The 19,971-nt window shown below is 35.3% G+C and overlaps 1 protein-coding gene across 2 annotated transcripts in view; it reads right to left on the reverse strand.

The window, feature by feature from the left end:
• Nucleotides 1–19,971, reverse strand: part of LOC114648389 (kelch-like protein 29) — an 839,883-nt gene that overhangs the window by 693,201 nt on the left and 126,711 nt on the right. For both annotated transcript variants that reach the window (XM_051924932.1, XM_051924931.1), the window contains exon 2: nt 2,126–2,205. The gene's annotated coding sequence lies outside the window, so the exon portion shown is untranslated. The remainder of the gene's footprint in view (nt 1–2,125; nt 2,206–19,971) is intronic.

Consider the following 19,971-nt stretch of genomic DNA (forward strand, 5'->3'; position numbering starts at 1 on the left):
GCACAGATTAGACAAAGAACACCTTTGTCTTGTTAATGAGACAGATCCTTTCTGTCTGCCCTTTGAGAAGCTGCAGCATTACTTTTCAATACATGGCTCATTCCCCATGGCTTTGACATAATGTGTACTAAGTGCTAATAGGTATTAAAATCTAGGTATGCCTGTTCAGGATTATGGCTAAATTGCACTGACATACACAGACTTGCAAATCACAGACAGCATTATTTTTTTTCTTTTCAAAAGTAAAAATACTTTAAACTGTCAAAAGGCTTTTGAAAGAGTGACATGATAGGAGTGCCAAGAAAAGGAACAAACAATAAACTTGGCTGCTGTAGTTTAAGATTCTGTTTAAAAGCGCATTCAGTAAGTCATTACAGTAGTTTAGTCTGAATTAAATAAACACAAATTACAAACATACATCCATCTATCCATCTTCCTAGTCAGTTAATTCAGGGTAGGTTCATGGGGAAGACGGAGCCGATCCCAGCAAGCATAGGGCACAACGCAGGAATGCTTATCTGTACCTACCTAAAACTGTGCAGATCTTCTGTTAACAATAAGGCACCGATTATAATTTGAACAAGATCACGCGAGGATGTGGGCATTCCATAACTGAATCACTTAGCAAACTGTCTTGGATCACTGCAGCAAAAGACTAATCTGAATATTACACTTTACTAGAATATGGGCAGTCTTTTCTTCCTCAGTCATTTCAATTAGGATTAAAAAAATAAGAATCAATCAGTTATAATAAAGAGGTGGAATAGTGCTCATGATACAGCAAGGGTTGGTGTGCAGCCAAAGTTGTGAAGTTCTACTTAACTGTTTCTTCATGCTAGGAAAAGAAACTAGAGTAAAAGTCAGACCAGAAGAATATGACTTGCTTAACTTTGCACATAACAATGGTCTCCACTTATATAGTTATTTTATCACTGCCTCTTTGGATTTATGCTAAAGTGAATAAAATATTTCTATTTTAAAGATCTACTAAGATGTAAAATGTTCTTCATTTTGGTTTTATTTTCATCCACTGATTTGCCCTGATAGTTCACAATTATACCACAGCTTTCAAAAACTTCAGACACATTTACAGTATATACAACTTAATGTTCAAATAATTTAAGTTTTTCAAAGTAATATAACCTTTAAAAAACAGGCAAGCCATTGAAAGAATAAGTCTCCTTAAATCATTTTCATAGTCATTAGAATACTTTTAATTTTAGATTCTTTCTACCACAGGTTGCATAAAACATTTCCGAATGTTGGATTGTACTTTTACAGGTACCCATAAACCATCAGATTACCTATCCCACAAACAAAAACGCTTGAATTATACATTATATTAGTATATATTATTAACTTCTTGCTCCTTAAAATTTCTTGCATAAATCTGTAACCTGACACTCCTCTCTCGATAATTAGTATATCCAATTAAATAAACAGTAGTATAAACCTTCAGCTCAAAAAATGTCAAGTAAAAACAAGAAAAAACAAAAACCTGTGGTCAATATCCCAAAAAACTCAACACCTGTTAATTTCCTTCTTTTCTTAGAAGTTATAAAACCCTTATGTAAGAAACATTGATATTTATACTAAAGAGCCAGAAGACGATGGTGTATGTATGGCAGGACTATAGCAAGCTTAACGTCTTCCATGAACAAGTCTGAAAGATTGGGTTTTTTTTTTTTTTTTTTTTTTAAATATTTGGAAACTGAGGGGAATTTAAACTGAGAGGAAACTATTATAACTTTCTGTAACAGTGAAAAATGTAGCGTTAGCCAAATAGCAAATTTTCACAGGGCAAGCAAGGCAAGAGGGTTCAGTATACACACGAACTCTTTAGAAGTTACATTCACAGATCTTTCTGAGGACTTCTTAACCTTGTTCCCAACTCTAATGACTCCACCCCAATACAAGACTTGTAGTTACATATGATAATGAAGTTAGTGAATTAAAAAAATCATCCTTTTAAATGTGAAAAAGCAAACCTTGTTAAATTCCTTTGGCTATACTTAATTGTATAAAAGTGGGTATCACATCACTTAAAGGGTTTATGCAAACACTGAATCTGGAAAAGGATTGTAGCACAATCATGAAAGAACAAACTAATTATAAAATATTTTACCGTATGAATTCTCTGGTAGACAATGATGTACATCACAGAATCCTGGCCAATATAGTGTGTTTTATTGCACTTGGAAGAACCTGTACAGAAAAATGAGAAAGAGAGATAGTGTGACAGAAAACACATGAATAATAGCTAGTGTCATACATAAAACCAATGTTCATTAAAACAAGCTAAAGATGGTAAATTAAAAGTCAATATTTTTCGTTTGTTATGAACGCTATTAGAACACTGGTTCTAGCCTAAGGTTCTTACCTAAGGATTAGAAGGATCATGCATGATTAACAATTCATTTGTGTAAGGAAAAACGAAAGAATAATCATTGTGTGTTTAATTTAATTTAAGACATTGTTTTTGGTGCTCTGTGAACAATGCTAAATAAATTCTATATAAAAATTAACCATCTTAGCAACCAATTTGAAGAACAATTTGAAGAACAAGTTGCCCTGTTTAGAATACCATGAACTGATAGCTAACAATTTAACAATACAGCAAGATCCTTCAATAGCAGACTTATTATTTTTTGATATTTTGGTCCTTGCTAAGAACTGAAAGGGATCATCATAAACATAAAACATAAAATAAAAACTGTTTCCTTTTAAAACAGAAAATTCAGTGAAGGTTGAAAATGTAGCATACCAAGAGATTTGTATTACAATGTAAACAGTTAATAGTTTTTGATCCAAAGTAACACTGAATGTGATTTTTTTGTCTATTATAACCCTAAGTGGTGACCCTCCTATATACAGGATATAGTGCAATTTTGACTTGGCAGCACGCCATTTTCCATCAATAACCACACAGACTGACTTAAATAATTTAGTCAGGATCACAGAGTTAGTCAGAGGAAGGAATTCAACTGTTAATCGTCTGGTTTAAAGTTCAATGCCTTATCCACTACAGCACACTAAGTACTGGATTCTCGCTGTATTCAGAACCAGGTTAAATACCTGCTATGGTTTCATCCCAGGGGTGTGGGTCTGCATTCTTGAATGTGACTTAAACTCCAGCCTCAACTTGTTGTCAATAGACCATTTCTTGCAAAGACACACGGTCACACCTTCTGAGTGGAGTACGGTCTAACCTTTACTTCCCAAAACATTTGGTTACCTAGTATTCAGTAAGGAAGTCTACTACTGATATTGATTATATTTTATTTTAATTGAAATTCATTTAACTTCACAGTATAGGAACAGTCACCAATTTTAAAGTAAATGCTGTACAAAGTTCTTAAAGCAACTGCAGGTCCAACAATAAGACCGCATGCCAAAAAAAAAAAAAGATTGCTGATATATTTCTGCAAAACATTATGAATAGAAAACTTTACCATGGTGAACCAGTATTTCAGCTGAAGATTAAAGGGACTAGTGCCATTCTTTAATAAATGATATTAATTATATATCACTGCTTTGGTGTAATGCCTTTATTAGCTATCAAAATCATTCCTTTATGGTATTTTTGACTATTCTTGAATTAATGCATTTATTTAAAAACAAGCTATATTTTGTACTTCATTAGAGACACAATTATATGTCTGCAATTAAATAAAATCATTCGTCCTTCAGATCAAGGATATTGACTGATGATGTCTCAACTTCCCTAAAAGACGAATTTTTGAAAAATTATGTAGAACAAATTTAAAAAGAACCAACAACAGGTGAAGGTACAGAAAATTACTAAATAATTAAAAACTCAAAACACAAAACAGTTTAAAGAAGGAAAAAAAATGCTATGAAGGGAACTCTAAATTTAACGCACAGTTTTCATAATCAGTGGTGCAGTTGATGAAGCTTATTAACTAAAATAAATAATGTCAAGTTAATACTGCAACATGTATGTACTGATACATTGGGACTGTAGCATAAGAACAAGAGAGGCCAACTGACTTAAAAAGTTATTCTGGAAGGCTAGCTACTGAATAGAATAACTTGTCACAGCTTCCGTATGACACCCTGCTTAACCCACAGAGTACATTCAGCACACAATTAATTCTACCACAGTACTCCAGGAATCAATTAGGTCTGTTTTTACTAGTTATCATCCCACTTTAAAGCAAATAGACTTGATAGGTATTTACCAAATTTATTATGTAAATTTAAATAGATTATGGCCATATAAATATAAAGTATAAAATTATTTATTTTACTGTGTAGACTTGAATATTCTGTGCAGCTTTTTTGTGCATCTTACTGTTGATTAATATGTGTAGGCTACTAGAAAACCTCAATTTGCCATTAGGGCCCAATGCATTAAATTACCTACAGTAAAACAAATATTAACTCATTAAATATTTTTTATAACTACAAATAATAGCTATAAAAAATATAATATACAAATTTATAATAATACAAAGATAAAACATTTGTTTGCAAATATTGTCACACACGTGCACAGGGTAGGCAGCTTATGGGCTTAAGTAATTGCAACTGTATGCCCAACCAGGGGGTGATGCGATTTACTATTGCCTTCTTCTTTACTCCTCTGCAGATCATCAGAAGTAAATCCCACCTGATTTAATTTCTGCTTCCAACACCAGAGACACACCCCACCCCTTCCTGTCTTCCATGTATAAAACTACCATTTTGTTCTGTTATCTCAGTTCTGTTGATCTCTTTGATTACTTTAAATCGATTTATTTCAAGCATATATGGTGGCTACCCCAAACCTTCTTACATCTCCCTGTGATTATTTTCACAATATACAATCCAAGTGTTGTGATAAAACAGGTACTACATTCACACTACAAAAAACTGAAGTCATAGCATAAAGGCAATTTTTTGATTTTTCATTTTACATCTAGTTTTCATTCATTCATCCAATTGTTTTAAACATTTACAGTGCTTATGAAGACTTGCTCTGATGTTAAAAAATGTGTCCTCATTTACATTAAATGTAAAGCCCTGTTGTATATTCTAACTAGGGGCAAGGACTTTTAGTTTCCCTGCTTTTTTTCTTTAATTTTTCTTTCTATTCTAATTGCTTTGCCAAATACTGTACAGTTACTTTGTATTAACCTCTTTGCTATATTTACTTTTAGTTTTCTTGTTACAGTGCATATAGTGAATGACTCAGTACTAAATGAAAACTGTCTATGGTTACTTCACATTTTCTGCAAAAATCTGCAGACAGAAAAACCTTTCAACAGTTATCACAAATGATTTCATCAAATAAAAAGGAAAAAAATTCTCTTCTACAAGAAAAACATACAAAGTTTACTAACCACAAAAACAACAGAATTGACTAACTGAAACAAGCAGTGACAGGCACACCATTGGGCTGGGCCAGGTAATGCAAGTTGGGCACATGAAAAAAAATATGTACCAGAAATGAGCTAGCCATGAGAGAGAGAGAGAGAGAGAATATGAGAGAGAGAGAGAGAGAGAGAGAGAGATGCTGTATATCCGCCTAAACAAGACAACTCAAAATCAGTACAACTGTGAGCCAGGACAGGAAAACCGCAGGTTAAGGAGGCAATGAATAACAGAGTGCCTTGTTAGGCTGAGAAAGACACCATTATCATTATAACAGAAGAAAGTGATGCTGCAGCACAAATTAATTCTGTTCCAATACATTTTCCAAATAAAACAACATATTCTTTGATCCATCAAAGCATTTCTTTGTAGTCTTCGGTTTTTTAAACAGAGGACTACTATTGATATACTTAATTGGTATAGCCTAAAATGTTGTATTGTGATAACTATGCAAAGAATTGCAAGCATCGAGGAGAGAATAAAAAGTATATTTCTTGTCTATGGAAAGCCATGAAGTCACTGTAAAAATAAAGAGCCTGATATCAGCCAGAGACCATTAATACTGGATTTGGGCTGGTCTCAATCCTTTGTGCACTAGGTACATTGCAGAAGGAAAGTGCGTTTTGTTCTAAAGGTCTGAGGGCTGGGACATCTCTAAAGAAATGATCTGTCAAGCATGCTTGTAAGAAGACCTCCACACAGGCTAAGTGGAGGTATGTAATAACCTGCCAGGATGAGAGGGGGAGTTATTGCGATTGTGAGTAGGTCACAAGTGGGTTGCATTGCATCACCTAAGTAATCAACGGTGCACTACGATATTTATCCCCATTAGTATCTGCATTGTTCACACAAATAGGGTCTATATGGGTCTTGCACCCTACTTTTCCCTTCTTAAGTTTATTCGTGGCTCACAAGCAGTTTCTCCCTTAATGAAACAAGTATAAATGTCAGAGTTTCTTCTTCATCAGATAAGCCACAAATAAAAGAGCACTGGTCCCCATTCGTGAGACCAGTGAAGATACTAATGGAGACAAATATTGCAGTGCACTGTTGAATATTTAGGTGATGCAAAACAACCCAATTGTGACCCACTCAGGCACCCAAATATGGCAACCTGGGACCAAATGGTTAAGAAACTCTGCTCTAACAGTGTCATTGTGCTGTAAAAAGTTTTTAAAACTAAAAAAGTGTTATAAGTAATGCAAATGCAAATGTAATGTACACCACAAATGGGAAGCAACGGCAGATTCTAATTAAACCCCTGTTCTATTTTGAGCAATATTTCTTTAAAAGACTGTCAGTGCAGTATTCAACTCTAGAAAGAGATACCAGAGATGTCATAAACATGAACCTATACATTTACACCTTTACGGGATATACACAGCTGAAGTAATCAATAATCTTAATGTGTCTAACAGATGTTTATACAGCCTATATGACTTCTTGTTGTAGTTTCTCAGTTTTCCCTAAAGGTATGAAGATCAGCATTTCTAAGATTCATCCATCCATTATCCAACCCACTGTATCCTAACTACATGGTCAAGGGGGGTCTGCTGGAGCCAATCCTAGCCAACACAGGGCGCAAGGCAGGAAACAAACCCTGGGGAGGGCACCAGCTCACCACAGTTTCTAAGATACAACATCAACTAATTTTAACCTATTGAACCATGGAAGCTGATACTGCCAAGGTTAATTAACACTGGCAGACATACAGCTCCTGTTGGCTTTCTTGGGAACAACTTCTGCAGAGACAGATGACAGCTAACCTTCCATAGCCAGCGGGATAAACAAGACTGGCAAAACCTTCTATTGCTGGCACCTACCAGAGACCAACAATGCACTGGTAGAGAAATGAGATCCTGTCAAGTAACAAAGTGCATTATGTGCCTGGTCATCAATTAATTCTGTCAGCCACTAAAATGTAGTTATGACAGCTTAGCCCAGTATAGATAAAACAACAGACCGTCAATTATACTAAATTTATGAAGTTTAAAAAAGCATAGTTGTGCAATGAGCTTTTTATCCTCTGCTTCCTGAAAGAGTGCTCAGGCTCAAGGTGTTAAAGTATGCCTCTTTATAATTTGGAAAATTATCCAAAAAATAAGTAACAAGTAAAAAAAATATATATATTAAAGTAATTCATACAAATACTGAAACAATTTTAATAGTAGATCTATTGAATATCAATCTTTTTCTTTCTGACTGGAATATTTTTTGAAAAAACAAGAAACCAAAAAAAAAGCAACAACACTCACTTAATAGCATGAATATGCTACTATTACTAGAAACTGACTGTGGCGGGCGGCCGGGGTCCACCACCTTATAAACCCCAAACACACACACACACACACACACACACACACACACACACACACACACACACACACACACACACACACCAACCACCTAGCTTGACTCTCTAAGAAGACAAAGAAAAACTGCTAAAAAAAACCTTTGTAGGGAAAAAATGAAAGTAAACTTGGGAAAAGCAATTCAAAGAGAGGCCACTATTGAGGTAGGCTGGGCATGCAGTGGGTGTCAAAAAAAAGAAAAAAAAAAAAAAAAAAAAGAGGTGTAACTACAATACACAGAATTGAACACAAGTAATCCTCAATACAATACAAAAGTGCTACAGAAATATTAAAAGTACAGAGCAGAATTCAACAATAGATGATATCACATACTACAGTTTGGATTTGTTCAGAGTCCTGGAGAACTCAGCCATCAAGCTGCCTCCCCCTAATGGCCATTCTACAGCTGAGGCAGCGCTGGGCCAGCCAATCCGATGAAAGGGCCCCTCTACCTGACAATTCTTGCAATCTTCCATCAGAGGTGACTTTACCTTAGACAGGCAAAACAACTTGACAGTAGGGCAATGGCACAAAGTGTCACATTTGAGTACCAAGAAAAGTAACAGAATAGGTGAGGGTTAGTAACAACTTTTAATTATCATATATTACTTATGTTTTAGTGCTGATGACTAACAACAGAGATGAAGTATGTACAGTTAATCAGCAGCTTTAGTCAGGATATGCTAAGCTGAAATAGTGAGTCTTCAGCCAGGATTTGAAAGCTGAGACCAAAGAGGCATCTCTTATAGTAGCAGGCAGACCATTTCACAGTTTAGAGGCCCTGTAACTAAAAGTACAACCTCCCACTGCTATTTTATTAATCCTTGGAAATAAAAGGAGACCGACATCTTGAGATCTTAAAAGTACGTTCTGGTTTGTAAGTCATGATAAGTTCAGATAAGTAAGCCGGACCTTTGCCATTTAAGGCTCTATAGTATATGTTAAAAGGAGGATTTTGAAATCTGTGCTAAACTTAACTGGGAGCCAGTGTAAGGATTTAAGAACTGGAGTTATGTGTTCGTATTTTCTTGTTCTTGTAATAATTCTTGCAGCAGAATGTTGCATTAACTGTAAGTTGTATAAAGAACAGTTTGAACATCCAGTGAACACCGCATTACAGTAGTCAATCTACTATAAATAAATGCATGAATTAATTTCTCAGAATCTCCCTTATTTAGAAAACAACTTACTTTCCCAACATTTCTAAGATGGAAGATACAGGATTCAGACAACTTTGTAATGTGCGCTTTAAATGACATGTTACAGTCAAAGATAACTCCTAGATTGTGGGCTGATTCAGTAAAATTAATGGTGATTCCAACTGAGTTACTGTAAATGATGACAAAATATTGCTGTGATCAACATCATTCCCTCCAATAATTAATATCTGTTTTATCAGTGTTTAAAGTATTTCTTATCAATCTACTCCTTTAATTCACTAATAAAACTAATTAAAGACAACATCAGAGAAACTTAATTTGGTCTAAAAGAAAGGGATAACTGGGTGTCATCTGCATACAAGTGAAAATTAACATTATGTTTTCTATTGATAGGTCCCAGTGGAAGCATATAAACTGAAAACAGTAAAAGTCCCAGTACTGAGCTTTGCAAGACTAAGATATGGTTATCTTAGTTCATAGTATAATGATTGAGTACTGTCGGTATATTTCTGTACATACTGGAATCGATTTGATAAATAAGAACTAAACCAGGCAAGGACAGAGGATGTTAATCCAACATCATTTTCTAGCCTATACAGCAAGGTTATTATAGTTAATGAAAACTAAAATCAACTATTATTAAAAAAATATTTTCGCAAACTGAAATAAAATAATTAACAAAATCGAAATGAAAAACTAAACGAAACTATTAAAGTAGCTGGAAAGACCAACTGAAATAAAATAATTTACTAAAAATAATTTTAGTTTTCATTTTTTAATTAATATTCTTGCTGTTAGTTTTAACCCTTATAACTTTTAACTCTAAAACTGAAAGTCATTCACCATGAGCTTCCCACATATATTCATCCAGTGAACGGCAGCTGGTGATGGAAGCCGCATTTGCAGTGACAGAGCAAGCTGAATATGCGTGTAAAGCCTGTGGAACAGAAAGTGATTTATGTGACGCCTTTCTTTACACTCGTTGTATATCAAGATGTAATTCAAACGCCTGAAATCAGAATGTGCTAGTCAGCAAAAACTTTACCGTATGGACAGAAAAATCACGAGTGAGTAACGTTTCAGTTTATTTCTCAGGTGCCTGCTTTTTGTTGACAGTAATTCACCTGCCATTTCGCATACAAAGTATAGAGAAAGTATAGTAATCATGAACAAAAACTCGACCTCAACATTTTGATGAATCTTTGAACTTCCATGAGTCCAAAAATACAGTCTTTTCGAATTATGTCTGTGTGTCTGTGTGTAAACACGATATCTCAAAAACGCAACTAGACAGATGGATAAAATTTGGCAGGAGGTTGTTACACCAGAATTGTAGATCTGCATTAACTTTTTTTACCTGAACACAAACTCTATTTTTTTTTATTCATGCAGCTGCAGTCAGGTTTATTCAAATTTACTTTTATAATAATTGTTCAATATATTATTAATTTGATTTTATTTGTTGTTGCTTGTTCTTGAATGTACGTAATATAATCATTGTCTTGCAGTTTACTCCTCAAATTTCCACCCCATATCCGAGTATACGAGAAAGTCTAGGGGAGTCCACTTTTTTTTGAAAATAAAATGGCACTGATCGAGAGACTGACTAGATCATCATACAAGATCAGCATATTGTTGCTGACCAATCACTTTTGCTTTAAAAACGTTGTTTAACAACGAAGTGATCCAAACCTTGTAAAATTCCTGAGTTGGCAATGTCTCCACTGAACTACAGGTAGGTAGGCGAAGAGAGTCTGCCAAATGATGAAAAGCTAAAAACATACTAATTTGTTTTTATATTTATTCTATATTTATTAATTTACGTTTTTTAGTTCATATTCACAGCTCCAAATACCTCATATTGTGAAAATAATCCAATAGCAGAATTATGTTTTAAAATATCTGTCCCCATTTTTTCAATGTTTCTCTCTCTCTCTCTCAAAACAGATAGTTGAAATATCATATTCTTTTTGTTCTTAACATCAGACATATCATACATATTGCATACCAGGAATGTTTCCTGCCTTGCATCCAAACCTGCTTGGGTAGGCTCCAGGTTCCTGCAATCCTGCTCCGGATAAAAAGGTTTAGATAATGTATATATTGTTCTTAATCTCAGATGCTGTCTCTGTCAATTTTGTGCCTGTCCATACTTATTACCTGCTCTTGCTCTGCTCATTATGGGTTTACTGTTCTTATGCATGGACTATTCAAGTCTCACTGCCCCTAATCTTCACACTACATGCTTGTTTTTCTTTGTTTCCTTCAAAACAGCTAGGTAGGATCTGCACACTGATTCAAGCCTAAGAGCTCTGTTCTTCCTTAGCACCTGTGATTTTCATGGTCACACCTGTCAGAACACAGCAGAATCTTTTTTCTTATTTTTTTATATTGTTTCAGGCCTGCAGGTGCAAAATTCTGTCTATAAATTGTTTGTGCCTGAGATGAAATCAGAGATCAATATGGCTGGTAGAAAATAACAAATCCCAGTGTCTGAGGTTTTTGAATGCAATATTGAAGGCATTCATTATAAGCACATTGTCATTGGAGCAGGATATGTTGTGTGCTGTAGACATTTGGAGAAAAAAAAACCCTCACACCTTAAAATTCACCTAGTTTTCATTACAAATTGGCCCATTTTGGGAAATAAAAGGAAAAGAAAAAAGTGCCAACAGTCAGCATAGATTTGTTCAGCACAAATGACATAGAAAATATTTTAAAAATTATAAAATTGTGTAATACAGTAATCCCTCCTCCATCGCGGGGGTTGCGTTCCAGAGCCACCCGCGAAATAAGAAAATCCGCGAAGTAGAAACCATATGTTTATATGGTTATTTTTATATTGTTATGCTTGGGTCACAGATTTGCGCAGAAACACAGGAGGTTGTAGAGAGACAGGAACGTTATTCAAACACTGCAAACAAACATTTGTCTCTTTTTCAAAAGTTTAAACTGTGCTCCATGACAAGACAGAGATGACAGTTCCGTCTCACAATTAAAAATGCAAACATATCTTCCCTCTTCAAAGGAGTGCTTGTCAGGAGCAGATCATGTCACAGAGATAGAAAAAAGCAAACAGATCAATAGGGCTGTTTTTCTTTTAAGTATGTGAAGCACCGCGGCACAAAGCTGTTGAAGGCGGCAGCTCACACCCCCTCTGTCAGGAGCAGACAAAGTGAGACAGTTTGTTTTTCAATCAAAAATCAATACGTGCCCTTCGAGCTTTTAAGTATGCGAAGCTCCGTGCAGCATGTCATTTCAGGAAGCAGCTGCACAAAAGATCACAACATGAAGATAATCTTTCAGCATTTTTAGACGAGGGTCCTTATCGTCTAGGTGTGCAAACAGCCCCCCTGCTCAATCCCCCTACGTCAGGATCAGAGAAAGTCAGCGCAAAAGAAAGAGAAAAGTAAAGAGAAAAGTAAGCCGGGTAGCTTCTCAGCCATCTGCCAATAGCGTCCGTTGTATGAAATCAACTGGGCAAACCAACTGAGGAAGCATGTACCAGAAATTAAAAGACCCATTGTCCACAGAAACCCGCGAAGCAGCGAAAAATCCGCGATATATATTTAAATATGCTTACATATAAAATCCGCGATGGAGTGAAGCCGCGAAAGGCGAAGCGCGATATAGCGAGGGATGACTGTATTGTTTATATTCAGTAACTGGTTTTGATTATGCTTGTTTATATTAGACAAAAACAAAACCAAATAGTAAAGTGTGTTGTGTAATAAGCTTCCACTAAAATTAAATTTGAAATGGGTCCATAGTTATTAAGTATGTGTGGGTCTAGGTCTGACTTTATAAATAATGGTTTATTTACTGATATTTTTAGTGCATCAGGTACTGTGCCATGCATTAATGAACTATTAATAATGCTAACAATAGGCAGAGCAAGAACATCCATTGCACTTTTTACTAGTTTTGTTGGCATTGGATCTAGGGAACAAGTAGTAGATTTCATTTTAGAAATTAAAGTCAAGTCTTCCTGCACTGTTAGAGGATTAAAATTTCTAAACTGTTGAATGCAATGTGAGACAAGGACTGCCAAGCTAGTATGCAGTTTGCCCTGTGATGCTGAGATCTGGGATCTTATATTTTCATTTTCTCATTGCTAATATCTGTTGGTATTTTGCAGTGTAGATCTGAATTCCCATTTATTAAATTAGCCACTGTTCTAAACAGTACCCGAGGATTTTAATTATTGTTATTTTTATTTTAGAATAGTAGTCTGAGCGAGCTTTAAAGAGAGATTTTTTGTATTTTTTAACACTCTCTGTCTATGCAATTTGAAAGACCTGCAGCTTTGTTGTTCTCCATCTGTGCTCCAGTTTTCAACTCTCTGATTTAAGAGCTCGAGTGTTCTAATTAAACCAGGGAGAGTTTCTATGAGCTTTGATCACATTTGTTTAAAGGGGAGCCACTGTGTTCAGAGCATCTCTCAAGGTCTTAGGTGATCTAAATTGTTTTCCACGTTTACATTTGATGTTAAGTGATCTAAATGGTTTTCCAAAATTACACTTGATTTACTCAAAGTATCTATAAATTCTGAAGCAGAATTACAAAATAGATGTCACACTGTCTTTGTTTTAATCTGTGAGTGTATTGGTAAGGGCAGAATCAAATCAAACGTAATTAAGTAGTGATCAGAAATAACAATCAAGTAATATTTAAATTTTAAAATTTTGAATAATTAAATCTAATTTGTGGTTATGATTATGAGTTGGACCTTTGACAATCTGACAAAATCCTACTGAATTTAATAAATAAGTAAAATATTTGCTAAAAGTTTCAGTTTCCACATCAATGTGTACATTAAAATCCCCCACTAACACTACGTGATCATAATTTATAGCCAAATCAGATAAAAGGTTGCCAAATTCAGTCATGAACAATGAATATGGCCCTGGTGGTCTGTAGACCAGCACTACAATTGAGTTGGAATCTGTTTTAATATTTAAATGAATGCCTCAAGGTCAAAGACTACTATACTGCATATTTTGGAGGAGATATCCGAGATATTTTTTCCTACCAAAAAATCAGGTGACCTAGGAGAACATGTTGAATATTTCACGATTATCAATTTCTCTGATCAACAAATTGCAAATGGTCGTCAAACTTTTCAGCATACCTCAGTGTTCTCAATGCTGATCAAGTTCAGCTTAATATAATTGCTTGAACATTTTATCCACAGCAACCTTCAAATTACAAGTGTAGAGTACAATGGATTCCACTTTTTGAAATGCTTGAGCAAGGGCACATTAAACAACTCACTCAGGAAAAAACAATGAGTTAGTACTGAAGACTGAACTAGGAAACTGAGGGTTACAGTCTAGTGCTTTACCAATTTATCTGCACTGCTTTCTTATATGATTAACAGTATAAAACAGTACTTCTAGATGTCAATAACAAAAAGGTAAGGCTTCCCACTGTAGCAAAATACAGGCATCTCAAATCTCCAGAAATAAGTTTATGCATGTCTACTAATAGACACAGGTAGTTCATTATCTAAGTTCACATTCCAAGAAATATGTTGTAGCAGTAGGGGGCGCTAGACCTCCCTTGAACCCTCAGGTACCACTCCAAACACCGGGTAAAATTACAATTATTATGTATTTTGTAATAATAATGTGCACAAAGCACCCTCCACTCCACACTACTCATATAATCAATACTCAATATAATAATAAATTAATAACCAATCCTCCTCTCCCAGACACGTTGCCACCCTTCCACCCAGCTCAGCTCAACTGTCTGGGATCTCCCACAGTCCTTTATAGTCCTCGACCCGGAAGTGCTTCTGAGCCCTCAGTCCATGTGATTATCCAGCACTTCCGGGTCAGGTAAAAACTTCTCTTTTTCTTCAGCCCGGAAGTATATCATTTCTTCCGTTCCTGTGAGTTGGAAATACTTCCAGGCTATATGGAAAATATAAATCTCTGGGCCTCCCTGCAGCGACTCCTGGCGGCCCCGACGTTATCCAGCAGGGCTGTGTATTAAAACTCCATAGTCCATGATGCCCTGCTGGAATTCGGCACATCTCCACGTTGCAAGGAGGACTCCATCTAGCGGCCTGGGGCTATTGACCGGGATGAATGGCCGGCCATATCTCACAATGTATTGGACCAAAAGTGCAGATCATATCTGTCACATACTGTAATTAATCATGTTTATAGTTAAATTCTGTCTCAAGAACATCATCATCAATTTCAGGAACTGCGACTGTTAAAGACCCATTTTCCATCAAAAGCCATACAAATAAAGCAATGTGGACTTAAAATATATTTAAGTTCATCTGAATTTTTATGTAAAAGAAGTGCATTTTTAAACGCAAAAAAGGAAAGGTCTTTGATCCATTACTTAAACCTTTCTAATTATTCAACAATTAAGGTTGTCAATTACAGTTAAATTCTTTGCATTAATTTTCCTCTCTGGAGATTATTTTTTTTAATACACATTAATCACACTTGTCTGTCTGAAAGCCTTTTGCATGCTTTAATTAAAACACCTGACGCATATCCAGTAAAGTGCAACAGCTTCCCACCCCCCACATTACTGAAAGTAAAGACTTGCAGTGGCAAAACAGACCTATACAAATAAGGACTGAGTAAATCACTGTCAGAGTGGACTGATATAAGTCACCTTGCCAGATAAGAAACTTTAAATATATATTTAATTAAAAAAAAAAAAACTAGACTTAAGTAATTCCAGCAAATGAAGAGGAAGAAGGTGGCATACAAGAAAAAAGGAAAAAAAAAGTACAATCCAGTTTCATCATTTGGACAATTTACTAATTTACTATTTAAAATGGGGACTAATGAAATGGATGACCTAATAAGAATGGCACATCAAATATAAATTGTAATGCATGTATCATTGTTTGTTTTCATTTAAGAATGTGTTCTCTCCTATCATTTCAGTCCGGCATTTTAAGAAACCTGGTCATATTTTCCCCCCATTTTTCATTTTTTCTTTTGCTTCTTGAATAATTTATTGCAGCATAAAATGCAGAAACCAATTCATGCAGAAAATACTATTATGATGTTTATTAATCTTGTATTGATTACTAATTGATTACTAATTGAGATAAGCCTCAGGAACTCATTCATGTAAATAACCCAACAGTATAAGCTATTCTATAAAGAAAGATTCTTTATCATCAATTTCATAATTTCACTTATCACTTTACATATATTATAGTGTTACTGATTGAGAAGTCAAGGGATGATGCACCTAATATTGGTCACTTAATGCTGAATGCTGCAACCGGCTATAGTTGTGTCTCACTGAAATTTGCCAACATGCAGGGGGCGAGTATATTCGGAGACGTTCATTCATTGAACCCAGCAACTGGCTATAGTTCACAGACCAATTTGCCACCTCACGACTACTGCCAACCACGGCAGAATTGCAGCTTTACTGTCTCTGGGGTTGGGCCGCTGCACTAGACTAGCCTGCCAGCATCAGCGTTTACCTCTGTGTGCTTGCGTACAGCCAGTTCAAGCGCAGTTGGCTTGGAGATTTACTGAATTTCATCAATGGCGTCAGTTGCACCTTGTACATATAATAATTGTTTGTTGCAGTAGTTTTTTTTTTTTTTTTTTTTTTTTTTTTTTTAAATAGTTTTTACAGTTCATTTGCAGTGTGTAAAATTATCAGTGCTGCAGTAATTGTGATACTCTTTGCATGAAAAAAAATGTGTTTTCCATTAAAATCTCACATTTTCTTTGTGAATTATGACGTTTATTTAAAAAGTGCAAAAAAAAGTATTTGGCGTCCAGGGGTGCGTTAACCTCCAAGTATGTGGCGGTTTAAGGGTTAAGGTGGCCCAGCATGACAAATATTTTCATAGGATTCCAGGATTCCAGTGTTAAAGTTGGGAAAAATGTAAACGATGGGAGAGATTTGGAATATAAAGCACCAGGCAATTGTGATGTTTCAAAATTTGAATACATTTGACTCATCTACTAAATATTACCACTTCATAACAGCTTTTTAATCAGCTAATGATACAAAGATAAATCTTGCAATAGACAATGTTACAAACCGAACAAAGTGATTGACAAACCAGGTTTTGACAAACTGAGAATCTCTTACAATGCAGGTTTTAATGGTATCCATCCATCCATCCATCCATTTTCCAACCCGCTGAATCCGAATACAGGGTCACGGGGGTCTGCTGGAGCCAATCCCAGCCAACACAGGGCACAAGGCAGGAACCAATCACGGGCAGGGTGCCAACCCACCGCAGGACACACACAAACACACCCACACACCAAGCACACACTAGGGCCAATTTAGAATCGCCAATCCACCTAACCTGCATGTCTTTGTCTGCACACATAAAATAATATTCAATGTTTTATTTTTACTGTTAATTTTAATAAGTATTTTTTTAGTCACTGAAGAGAAAAAAAAAGTCACAGAATAAATTTTAAATGTGCACATGCTAAGATAAACAGGCACTCCATGATTAAATCATTCTTTATTAAACATATGTTAAAATCCTCCAAGATCTCCAAGATGACAAACTTCACCCCCTACTCCTTCTGCCATTTTATTGCTACAGTGAGGAATACCTATCTCTGTCAAACATTAAATCCAAGGCCTGCACAGTATTTTAATATTAATGCATTCCAGTACTACTTTACTTAAATGAAAGCTGGGCACCTACTTGATGGGTATACCAGTATTTTAATGTGTTTGCTACTTTTTGTATTTCTTTTTTTAATATTATAATTACAAAAAAACACAATATTCTTAACCTGATTAATAGAGGTACACTATTAAAAAATACATTAAAAAAAGATAGTCGAAATGCACTAACTGAATTTTTAAAGTCAAATTTCTAACCAGCTTAACTATGGAAAGCAAATAACATCATATAAAAGTTGTTTAAAGTGTGTAGAATAATGGTTGGAGAAATTTTCAAATTGTAAGAGTTATTTTTTGGAATCATGCAAGAAATCTATGCATTTTAATTGAATTACATTAATTATTTTATGGGCATCCCACAAATTTTTTTTTTAGTCACACATGACCAACAAAATCTTAGTACAAGAAAAAAAACCATATTCTTCACTTTTAATTGCATTTTTGAATAAAATCATGTCACTTAAAAATCCTTTTTTTTTTTTTAATATATTTTTTTTTCTTGTCACCCTAATTACACACAGTCCTTGGCACTTAATAAAAACCTTGACTTCTGCAGGGAAGGAAATCTGAGAGAAATGACATTAGCGATAGGGTGGAATCAAACCTACGATCTTAAAGTGAAATGTAACATTCATTCATGTTCATTTCTCATTTCAGAAAATCCTAACTACGATGAAACCTTACACATGTGTAGTACTGGAAATGTGCATTATCTTTGCAGAATCGAACCTTCAATCTTTCTTTACTGTAGTTATGGTGCATTGTGGATGGTGAGCTGCATTAGATTTCCGCCAGGTGTACCATTTGAAATTGAGGCCAAAGAGTTCGATTTTGGTCTCATCTGACCATAAGACCTTTTTCCACTTGGCATCAGAATCTTGGTGAATTCTGGCAAAGCTCAAACGAGCCTTAATGTGGCCTTTCTTGAGAAGTGGCTTTTTCCTTGTGATTCAAGTCATTGTGGAGCAATTGTGAAATTGTTCTCACATGTACACAATGACCAATCTTTGCCATAAAATCCTGTAACTCCTTCAAAGTGACCATTGGCCTCTTGGTAGCCTCCGTTTACCAGTTTCCTCCTTGCACTTCCATCCAGTTTGGAGGGACGGCCGGATCCAGGGAGGGTCCTAGTAGTACCAAACACTTGCCACTTCTTTATTATGGACTTTACTATGCTCCTTGGGATTGATAAAACCTTTGAAATTTTTTTGTATCCATCTGCTGCCTTACGTCTGTCCACATCTCTATCCCTGAGGTCTTTTGAAAGTGTCTTGCCACCCATACTCAGTTCTTTGCTATAACTTGCACTACCAAGCAAGGGAATGCTCCAAGAATAGCTGTTTTTATGCTTCACTAATCACATTAATTACAATTGATCACAGGTGGAAGCCAGTAACCATGGTCTGCAATGGAAATGGTGGTTACTTACACCTGATTGAGGGGGGTGATCCTTTATTCATCTCAGTATTTGTTTATGATTTTTTTAAATTCTTCTGAACTATAGCTGTGATATCTTTCACTTGGATAGACTGCATTGAGTAAGTAAAGCTGGAAAAAAATATTGGTTTGTGTGTTTTCGTTTAAGGCTAAAAAGCAAAAAAAAAATTTCTTTTATTTATATATATATATATATATATATATATATATATATATATATATATATATATATATATATATAAATATATATAGAAAAATATATATATATATATATATATATATATATATAATACAGGTGCTGGTCATAAAATTAGAATATCATGACAAAGTTGATTTATTTCAGTAATTCCATTCAAAAAGTGAAACTTGTATATTAGATTCATTCATTACACACAGACTGATGTATTTCAAATGTTTATTTCTTTTAATGTTGATAATCATAACTGACAACTAATGAAAGTCCCAAATTCAGCATCTCGGAAAATTAGAATATTGTGAAAAGATTCAATATTGAAGACACCTGGTGCCACACTCTAATCAGCTAATTAACTCAAAACACCTGCAAAAGCCTTTAAATGATCTCTCAGTCTAGTTCTGTACGCTACACAATCATGGGGAAGACTGCTGACTTGGCAGTTGTCCAAAAGATGACCATTGACACCTTGCATAAGGAGGGCAAGACACAAAAGGTCATTGCTAAAAAGGCTGGCTGTTCACAGAGCTCTGTGTCCAAGCACATTAATAGAGAGGCGAAGGGAAGGACAAGATGTGGTAGAAAAAAGTGTACAAGCAATAAGGATAACCGCACCCTGGAGAGGATTGTGAAACAAAACCCATTCAAAAATGTGGGGGAGATTCACAAAGAGTGGACTGCAGCTGGAGTCAGTGCTTCAAGGACCACCACGCACAGACGTATGCAAGACATGGGTTTCAGCTGTTGCATTCCTTGTGTCAAAACACTCTTGAACAAGAGACAGCGTCAGAAGCGTCTT

This window comes from Erpetoichthys calabaricus, chromosome 3 (genome assembly GCF_900747795.2).
Source record: "Erpetoichthys calabaricus chromosome 3, fErpCal1.3, whole genome shotgun sequence".
Taxonomy (NCBI): Eukaryota; Metazoa; Chordata; class Cladistia; order Polypteriformes; family Polypteridae; genus Erpetoichthys; species Erpetoichthys calabaricus.